Source organism: Dipodomys merriami, unplaced genomic scaffold (genome assembly GCF_024711535.1).
Source record: "Dipodomys merriami isolate MVZ:Mamm:240054 unplaced genomic scaffold, mDipMer1.0.p SCAF_52, whole genome shotgun sequence".
Classification (NCBI taxonomy): domain Eukaryota; kingdom Metazoa; phylum Chordata; class Mammalia; order Rodentia; family Heteromyidae; genus Dipodomys; species Dipodomys merriami.
In genome coordinates, this window is record NW_027206091.1 from 2698017 (window position 1) to 2708723 (window position 10707).

The 10707-nt window shown below is 41.3% G+C and overlaps 1 long non-coding RNA gene across 1 annotated transcript; it reads right to left on the bottom strand.

Annotated features, from left to right (window-relative positions):
- Positions 1 to 909: 909 nt before the first annotated feature.
- On the bottom strand, positions 910 to 8812 carry LOC138811306 (uncharacterized). The gene is made up of 4 exons (XR_011367352.1): positions 8712 to 8812; positions 6809 to 6906; positions 2544 to 2814; positions 910 to 984 (listed from the first exon to the last, which is right to left on the bottom strand). It is a non-coding gene; the product is annotated as an uncharacterized lncRNA (long non-coding RNA).
- Between the last annotated feature and the right edge of the window lie 1895 nt (positions 8813 to 10707).

Here is a 10707-nt window from a genome sequence, read left to right on the forward strand (position 1 = left end):
TGATCAGTTACTATCACAGTCCCTGTCCTGATCCTCCCCTGGATCCTGCCATTCATGGGACCCCCTACTACTCCTCATCCTGGTTCTTCCATGTCTGTTCAAGTGTGCCAGCAATTTCTTGCAGGAATGTATGGAAGCCTTCACCAACCAAAAGGGCACCAAACTCTACATAGCAGGATACCAGGCCCAAAGAAAGGGCAGCCCTTACAACACTTACACATCCTTACACTTACACACCTCAGACCCGCAGAAAACAGCTAGATAGTATCTTTCTGACCCTCTGCCTCTTGCTTTTTAGACCTATACATAAAAATAGACAAGAATCTAGGGTCTCAGAGTCAGCTTGCCAATCCTGGGAAAATCCCCACCCTGTATCCTTTCTTATTTACAAAAATGTGTTGTTAAGTTTCTATTTCCCGGATGCTGTACCATTTCCCCAATGTGGTGCACAAATCCCTGCTTCAGTTGCAACAGTCTCGTCATTACAGTTCTTGGACCTGACTCTCCCTCCAATTCCTACAGCCCATGTAACACCTTTTCTCAAAGCATGACTCTCCCCTCAGTTTCCAGATAATGTGACCCAGGATCACCTCCTAAATTCTGTTTAAATTTCACCCACACTTGTTGACTACTCTTGCCTCCATTCTTACTTGGAGCGACCTGGCAGGTCTGTCACCCAATAAAGCCTTGAGCCCATATCAGTTGCTCATCTCTCATTTCTTACAAAATAATGTTGGACCATGATATGTTCTAGACCTTGCACATGTTTTGGACCATGACCTTTTCTGAAAGCAGACATAGATTCGCTTATAATTCTTTTTACATTAGCCAAAATAGGACTTCACATAGGACCACTCATGTAAACTATGGTGATCATGTACTCTTACACCACTCTGCATGAACAGTGGACTGAGGAAGACCCGAGGATGCAGAACAGAACACAGCCTTGGCCTTGGGAAGATTGAGGGAGAATCAATCATGCACCTAGGAGAGATTGAAACCCAATTTGTATTTTACATGGATGGGACTGATAGAGGTTGCTCAGCTGAGATATTACAGAGCCATATGAGGCAGAATGGATTGGAGAAAATGAGGCCTGGTAAACTCCAACCAGGAATTTAAAAAGAATTTATCCTAAAACCGATACAGGTGACTGATCTTCACTAATCAACTTCCCCTAAGGCTAAGGGACCCAAGTCATTTTAGGGGAAAATGAGGCAAGATAGATTAGGGAAAAGAGGTCTGGTAAGAGTAACTCAGAAACAAACAAGGTATTTAAAAACACAGGAGCACTATCTTTGTTTCTAACAGAGACAGTAGTACGCATTCCTTATCTCAAGGATTAGCATCTATTTTATGACTAGATGAATTCTTTCCTGGAAAGAATGCCCAAGGGTTATAATGCCAGGAGTGAATAAAAGATAAACATCCATCTTTGCATGACTTTTAGATCAGAATCCCAAATGCCTTTATTACATAAATACCCCTGATGTCAAAGAACTCTGTCTCTCCCACTGAAAGCACATACACTTCTCTCCGAGTGTGCCTCTGCCTTGCGGCTTGTCTGTTTGTCTGCCTGCCTGCTTACTTGTTTACCAATAAAGCTCTGCCAAGTTTTCTTACCAACATGACTTGTTCAGATTATTCTTATGTTGTGATCCAAGTGAATGACCTTAAGTGAAGGGTCCCTACTTTTAGGGGGAAACTTTACAAACCCTGCATTCAGTGACATGATAGCCATTGTGCTAGCTACCATGGGCTGGACATCCAAAACAGACCTAGAGAATAATCCCACCCATGCCCAGCTAAGGGAGCAGCAGTTACCTATAACTAGTGGCTGCTTTTATATCTCTTCTCACCTCTTATCTCTATATGACTTTCAGCCATGTCTTACTAAGCTATAACTCTGATTGCTTCTGTCTTCTGTAGCTTCTGAAATATGGTTACTGGGTCTAACTGGTGCCATCTTGACATCTTGATGGATGATGGGGACTTTCCCAAAGTGAGATTTCACCTCAGAGGTGAAAGAGGTGAAATCTCTTAGAGGTGAAATCCCATTCCCACCCCCAGATGATAAGAGTGTCTGAATTCCTAGAGGCAGGGGTGGAGACTTGGACAATAGGTTCCCAGATCTGTCAGAACTGTCCCACAAACTAAGACTCTTTGAACTCTCCCTGTGACCCTGCTCCTTGACCATGACCCTATTCAGGCCGCCATTGCACCATGCCTTCCGACTCCTGACTCTACTCAGATCACCATGACATCCTTCTTCAACTCTCCACTAGACATCTGGTTTCTTGAGATTGTTTTGCTGGTCTTCTTTACTACCCTCATGGTTCCGTTTCCTAACAGTTCAAGGGGACCATGTGTCCACTCGCAGTCACTGGCTTTCTAATAAAGACTCCTGATTTCAACCTCTCAAAATGTGACTTCTCTGTCTCTCATGATTGAATTCCCTTATAACACTTCAGGGCTCCACTAGCGAGTGGAATGAACTGATGCTTTCTCACAGTGGTCTCCAAGGCTCTCTGTGATCTACTTACTTAGCCTCTCTTGTCATGCAGTGTTCTTCCATTGTATGGCTCTCTCCAGGCACAGAACATCAATATTCCACCTCCTCATCAGCTTTGGTGTTCACAGATTTCCTTCTCCCACACTCACTCTTGCCTTTGCTAGCTCTGGTTCACCCTTCAGGTGGCCAGCAAGAAGTCTCTACCTTTGACATATGAGGCTCACTTCTCAGCATTTGGCCAAGGTGAAGTTTTTGTTCTTCCAGCATTTGAACCCAGACATGGGCAAAGAAGAGTGTTTAACCTATTTTAGGAATAGGTTCTATTAAAAACATAATCATAGTAACATTATTATTGAAAGAGAATAAAATGTGTTAAAGATGGTACTCAGGAACACTAAGATAACATGTTATCTATATCATAGATAATATATAATACAATAAATTAGCATAACAATATATTTAAATATAAATAAAATTATAAGTATATAATGACTTATATAATCAACATAATATGATATAATAAATATAAAATATTAAAAACATAATCATAGTAACATTATTATTGAAAGAGAATAAAATGTGTTAAAGATGGTACTCAGGAACACTAAGATATCATGTTCTTATAGTTATTCATTAATTTATAGAATTTATAGAAGTAGATTAAGAAGATGCTCTGTTAAACCTTTATCCATGGGGAAACTGAGGCAAAAGCAAAGAAAAATATTTCACTCAAGGTCATACAACCAGCTAGTAACCAATCACAAAAAACACCAGAGTGCCTCCTTCTCAGTCTGGAAGCCCACCTGCATCCCCTCCATCCCCACCATAATCTCCCTGCAGAGATGGGAATCCAAGGCCCTCAGAGGAGAGGCCTGCAAGGAGGTAGGCTGGAAGGCCAGAAGGCAGGGGGAGCTGCTAGAAGGCCAGCATGGCAGCAGCACCAGCATCTAAATCTGCCAGTTGCCAAAGTCCATTTTAGTGTTCCTTTGGGGGGAAAAAAAGAGCACTTTGTGTCTGTAGCTTTCAGATGATTGTTTCATGAAAAAGAAAATCTCTTGATCACATTCCTTAATGTTTTCTAAGTGAGCACTGGGTATTTAGTGGCTAAGCAAATTTAGTTTTCTATAATGAACAGAACAGATGATTAAAAAAACATTTCAAATACTAAGGTACAAGGGCCTGCTGTCCAAAGGATTACTTAACTCATATTTTTTTGAAAGGCAAACAGATTTCCTCTTGAAATAGAGAGCCTGGGATTAACTGCTTTGTTCCCATTAAAATCTAACCAAGTATGTGGATTGTGGGTTCTTGCTTATGTGCTTAATGAGGTTATATAAACATTTCTTTCAGAGTTGTATGTACCTATTAGTTTTCTCTGTTGATGGACACTTAAGGATTTCCCCCAGGGACCAGAGACCATTATCTGTCAGTGTATGGCCCCTCCTGGGTAGAACTGAATGGAGATTAAGTTGCCAAATTCCATTGATTTAAACCAGGCACAGTAGCTCAGATCTGTAATTCCAACTAAACAGGAAGCTGATTCTGAGGATCATAGTTCAAAACCACTTCAGGCAGAAAAATCATTGAGATTTTTATCTCCCATTAATCAACACAAAACTAGAAGTGGAGCTCTGGCTCCAGTAGTTAAGAGAACTAGCCTTGAGTGAAAAAGCTATGGGACACACACACACACACACACACACACACACACACACACACACACACACACACACAACACCAAAATGCCAAATCTCATATACAGGGTAAACCACAGATCGAGGAAGAAAGTATACCTTAGAATATCCTTCTTCTTGCCTGGTGCCAGTGCCTCATGCCTGTAACCCTAACTTCTCAGGAGGCTGAGATTTGAGAATAGCAATTCAAAGCCAGCCCAGGCAAGAAAGTCCTCTTATCTCCAATTAACCACCAGAAAACAGGAAGTAGCACTGTGGCTCAAAGTGGTACAGCACTAGCCTTGAGCAAAAAAGCTCAGGGACAGTACCTAGGCCTTGAGTTCAAGCCTTATGAGCCCCCCCCACCCCCACCACCAAAAAAAGAATATCCTTCCTCTTGTTACAAATAGAAAATGGCAATTTCACCCTCAAGTTTCCTCATCCTTCAAAGCCCTAAAATTGTGACAAATCAACTGACTCAATCTCAGTTTTTCTTGAGGTAACCTGCCTGGTCACATTTATCTTGGCCTTCTTCCCTCCCAAACTTCTCAAGTCCCTTCCCTCTCTTGAGAATTTTGTAGTTATAATAGTACCTGAAGCCCAGCACCTGACATCCTAGCTACTCAGGAAGCTAAGATGTGGGATCTGGGTTCAAAGTCAGCCTGAGCAGGAAAGTCCATGATACTCTTGTCATCAGAAAACCGGAAGTGGCTCAAAATGGTAGACTGCTAGCCTTGAGTGAAAAGCTCAGGGACAGTACCCAGGCCCTGAGTTCAAGCCCTACAACTGACAAACAACAACAATAATGATTGTGCCTGAATCTGTGCCATAAGGTCTGCTTCTCATTCCGTCGCAAACATGGAAAACTGCTTTCTCCATGTATAGATATTTCAAGTCCAAGACTCCTTTGTCATTACAAATAGAAATTCATTGTCAGGATCCAATTTATATGAACCAAATGTATTTTTCATGGAGTATCTAAGAAGTTTCTTCTTTCTTTATTTTTTCTGCGTGTATTTTGTGTGTGTGTGTGTGTGTGTGTGTGTGTGTGTGTGTGTGTGTGTGTGTGTGTGTGTGTGTGTTGGTGCAGAACATTACAAGATAGAAAATATTTTCCCAGGCTGTTGTAAATTATGATCAAACAATGAAGCCTTTTCTCCACTCATCATTTCTGTGTCACCTGGCCAGCCTCAGATAAATGGCCTATTCTGGAGGCATATAGAACAGGATGAGTCATGATGGTATCCTGGGAATATGGCAGCCCCAGAGCACGGGTGATGGAATACTTGGGTGTGTGGCCCTGTGAGGCACTGCTGGAGGGGAGAATTCACCATGATTCAACCCCTCCCATGGCAGAGTTCGGATAACTCCATAGGCACTGGCCATTTTTTCATGTCTGGGTTTAGATGATAACAGTTGGTCTCTTTAGGCCATTCGAAAGACCCAGCTTTCATGGGGAACAAGCCATGGAAACTCAATCAGTGGCAGACATGTATGATGTAAGTTTTAAAGTTTTGCTTTCAGAAGTCCTCAGGACTCCTTTGTTGAAGAGTGTAGTCATAACCCCTTCCTCAAGTTAGAGTAGGAGGAATTTGCAAATGGAGGGTCTATTTGGAGACGGTCTTAGATGGGTTTGAGTTGTTCTATAGACAGAAAGCCTTGAATCAATTAGCAGAAGTTCTATGAGGAATTTAACAGCTGTTTGTCACTTGGAGATTTCTTTTCCACATCTGTGTGTGTGTGTGTGTGTGTGTGTGTGTGTGTGTGTATGTGTGTGTGTGTGTGTGCATGTTTGTGTATGCACATCACTGGAGCTTGAACACAGGACCTTGAACTGTAGCTTGATTTTTTTTTTCTCAAGGCAGGCACTCTATCACTTGAGCTATACATCCACTTTCAACATTTGGCTGGTTAATTGGAGTAGTGTCTCAGGATTTGCCTGCTCTGAGCAAGATTCACACCACAATCCTCAGCTGTTGGCCTCCTGAGTAGCTAGGATTACAGGCTTAATTAAGAAAAATCTCTGTAGGATTTCCAGAGACAATTACACTCAGGCTCATGTTCAACATTTTTTTTTACTACAAAGATGGTGGCTGGACCTACAGATTCCACCCAGGGAGTCACTAGTAGTTCATAAATCTCCAGCAAAGATCTCTGTAATTGTGACAGCTTAGTGACTATAGGAAATATTTAGTCAGCTTCTTGTGTTTGTGGCAGAATATCTGACATAGACAATTTAAGGGAAGAAAAACTTATTTGGGCTCATGGCTTCAGGGGTACTAGTCTACCATGTGGAGTGGAAGATTCTGAGTGGAATAGTTCACATCATGGTGGCCAGAAAGAGGTAGAGGGAAAGTGTGTGTGTGTGTGTGTGTGTGTGTGTGTGTGAGAGAGAGAGAGAGAGAGAGAGAGAGAGAGAGAGAGAGAGAGAGAGAGAGAGAGAGAGAGAAAGAGGGGGTGGGGAGGGAAGTATCTGCCCTCATAGGATTTCTTCCTTTCTCCTTTTTATTGTACTAGGTTCCCAAGTGTACAGGATGATGCCACACACAGTCAAAGCATGTGTCCCTGTCTCCAGTGAAAGCTCTCTCATAGATATATCTAGAGCATGCTTTTAGGCACTTACTTCTCAATCCAGACGAATTGACAATTAAGATGAACCATTCAGTAGTTTTGAGGGTGAAGATTCATCTCTCTGATGAGTAGTCTGCCAGATGATACACACTGCATTTGTGAGAATACTACTTAGAATAATAGAAAAAAATCATAGAAAAATCCATCACTTTTGGCGTTTAGAGATGGATACTCAATGAACACTGAGTCTAATGACTTTATTCTGTTCTGATAGACTATAGAAAAATTTTTAAATACAAGAAATGGAATCTTCAATTCAAGATTTATATACAGGTTCTTTTATACAATTGATTTTTTTTTTTTTTGTTGGTCGTGGGGCTTGAACTCTGGGCCTGGGCACTGTTCCTCAGCTCTTCAGCTCAAGGCTAGTGCTCTCCCACTTGAGCTACAGCACCACTTCTTACAGGTTCTTTTAGATTACAAGGTTCTTGGTATTGCTGGTTACATCATCTGGGGTAGCTAGTATAATTGAGTTTCTTGGTGGGAAAATGTTGTTGTTGGTTTTGTTTTTGTTTTGCCAGTCCTGAGTTTTGAATTTAAGGCCTGGACACTTTCCCCAAGCTTTTTTGCTCAATACTAGTGTTCTGCCCTTTGAGCAACAGCTCTATTTCTGGCATTTTGGTGGTTAATTAGAGCTAAAAAAGCTCATGGACTTTCCTTCCTGGCCTGGCTTTGAACTGTGATCCTCAGATCTCAGCCACCTGAGTAGTTAATATTATAGGTGTGAGCCACCAGTACTTTTAAAAAAGATTTTTAATGTACTATGATAGTAATATTCAGGATGACTTGCATAGAGCATTTGGAAGTATAGTTTCTCAGCAATTACTTGTGTTCTCTTGCTGGAGATGAAACAGGGTCTCACTGATAGGCAAAAGCTCCATCACTGACCTCTATCCTTAACCTCTAGGATTTAAAATAAATAATATTTAAAATAAATCTTCGTGCCATCACTCAGAGATTAACACTTTGAATATCTTATTTTCACATGCATGTATTTGTATAGATTGTGGGTGTGGGTGTGGGTGTGTCCGTATATGCATGTGTGTGTACTCGAGCTTGAACTCTGGACAGGGCATTCTCTCTTAACTTTTTTGCTAAACTCTGGCTCTCTACCACTTGAACCACACTGCGCTTCTGGCTTTTTGGTAATTAATTGGAGATAAATATCTCACAGAAAAATCAGTGGCTTATATCTATAATCCTAGCTACTCAGGAGGCTGAGAGATCTGAAGATCATGCTTCACAACCAGCTGGGGCATGAAAGTCCATGAGACTCTTATCTACAATTAACTACCAGAAAACCAGAATTGGAGCTGTGGCTCAAAGTGGTAGAGCACTAGCCTTGAGCAAAAGAGTTCAGACACAGCACCCAGACCCTGATTTCAACTCCCACCAAAAAAAAAGAAAGAAAGAAAGAGAAAGGAAGAAAGAAAGAAAGAAAGAAAGAAAGAAAGAAAGAAAGAAAGAAAGAAAGAAAGAAAGAAAGAAAGAAAGAAAGAAAAAGAAAGAAAACTTCTCACAGACTTTCCTGCCCAGGCTAGCTTTGAACCATGATCAGTCTCAAGTTCTGAGTAGCTAGTATTATAGGTTTGAGCCATCAGCACCTGGCTGGCTTTCCCACTTTTAACACATTTTCTGATATATGTTTTTGTGGCACTAGATTTGTCTGCATTGACATGGAGGGATAGCAGGGGACGGGCAACTTTGGGAATGGCCCTGCCCACCCCAGTGCCAGACCTTTGGTACATCCATGTCAGGACCCACAAATAGAAGCCTAGAGCTATGGGTGAAGCTGAGTTGGAGATGCCAGGCTTCTTCTGATTGAATACCAATAAGACGTGCTTTGGTGACACATGTGCTATGTCTAGGCACTATGATCACTACTGAGGACTTACTTTGTGCTCATGGAGTTGTAAACCTGGTTTGTAGGTGAAGAACTAATTACAATGAGACATCACAACATGCCTGGTTCATACAGGTTGTATGTTGCAGGGCCATCAACTTGGAGTAGAAGTGAGGATCTGCCTGAGGTTGGTTGCTGACTTCCTTTCTCATCAATCAGCTCTCCAAGTCTCTGATTGCAAACAGACACCTACAGAACATAACTTGGGAGTCATTTGAGCAAATGACTACAGTGGCATGTTCAGATCATAAATGGTGAAAACACTCAACTCAATGCCAGATGTTAAGCTAGAGGTTTTGTACATCCCAGCTCATGTAGTACTTAGGAAAATGTGTTGGGAATAGAGAAGAAGAGGATCTATGACAGAGACTGTCAAACTATAACCTGCAAGCCAAATCTGCCCAGTTGCCTATTATTTTTAAACTAAAGTTTTATTGGAAAATAGGACATTCACTCACTGCTTTGACAGGAGAATGGCAGATCATTGGATAGTTGGATAGTTGAGACTATCACTGGGAGGCTAAACACTTTTTGGTCCTTTATATTAAAAGTCTATCAACCCCTGATCTATGCAATCTTCCAAAAAGCCTTTCAAGGTAGATATTAGTGTGTGTGTGTGTGTGTGTATGTGAGAGAGAGAGAGAGAGAGAGAGAGAGAGAGAGAGAGAGAGAGAGAGAGAGAGAGAGAGAGAGAGAGAGAGAGAGAATCCTAGGACTTGAACTCAAGGACTGGGTCCTATCCCTGAGGGTTTTGTTTTGTTTTGTTTGCTCAAAAATAATGTTCTACCACTTACGCCACAGTTTCATTTCTGGATTTCTTTTATGGTAGTTAGAAATAAGAGTATTATGGGTCTTCCTGCCTGGATAGGCTTCAAATCATAATCCTCAAATCTCAGCTTCTTGAGTAGCTAGGATTATAGACATGAGCCACTGGCACCTTATTTTTTATTATATTTTCTTTATTTTCTTTAAGTAGTTGTACAAATGGGAATCCATTGAATATATCAGTATATAATACACCCTGATCAATATTACCCCTTTCAGGATCTCCCTATCCTTTGTGGATATTAATGTTTACAGATTTTAAAAAAAAGAGTTAAGAGAAGTTATATTACTGGTTGAAATCTCACAGCTGGGATCCATACCAAAAAGAGATCCTCTAGGTGAATAACACCACAAAATGGCAATCCTGATGTCCATCAGGAAGACTGGGTAGAGGAGGACACAGTCCACATGTTGTTTCTGGGAAAGCAAAGAATACAAGTAGCTTCTGAATTCTGTTTTGTTAAGAACAACTGACAGAGTGCAGTAACACAGTTTATCTTGTTCAGGACAAGAAATGGGTATCTATATAACTGCTTCAGAAAGCCCTCTTTCAGCAGGAAATAGCCTAGAATGGCCAAAACCTCTGTTCCTTAGCACAATTAGGGTTCCCATATGTTCCCCTCAACTGTTAAGTAGAAAAAGTGGCAGATATATAATACCTCGCAGATAACGTGTGGTTCATTATGGAGCTTCTTGTTCCCATAGTGTCCTGGGCTCCCATTCAAATGCTTCCTCTTCCAATAATGCTGTGAGTTTCCACTCAAACACTACTTCCCATAGTGCCCTAGGTGCCTGCTCAATGAATAAAAAGAGCTGGGACCTAGTGCATGCACAAGCCATCAGCCAATCAGTGCAAAGTCCAGGAGAGAAGATCTGGGAGGAGCCCCAACTGTAATGACCCCCCTTTCTGAGAGGACTCCATTGGACTCTTGGAGGCCCCACTCCTAATGGAGTCTTCCTATTTTCCCTTCATGGCTTTTCTTTCACCTTCAAATAAGCTTATTCTGTTCACCTCTCAAAAAATTTTCTAGGAAGAAAAGCAGCAATTAAATATTTAGATTTAGATATTTTTGTGTGGTTTTGTTATTGTTTGTTTTTGTTTCTGTTTTCCTCCTTAGATGCAATAGTGTTGAGTTCAAACAGCCTCTCTGAATGGTACTACT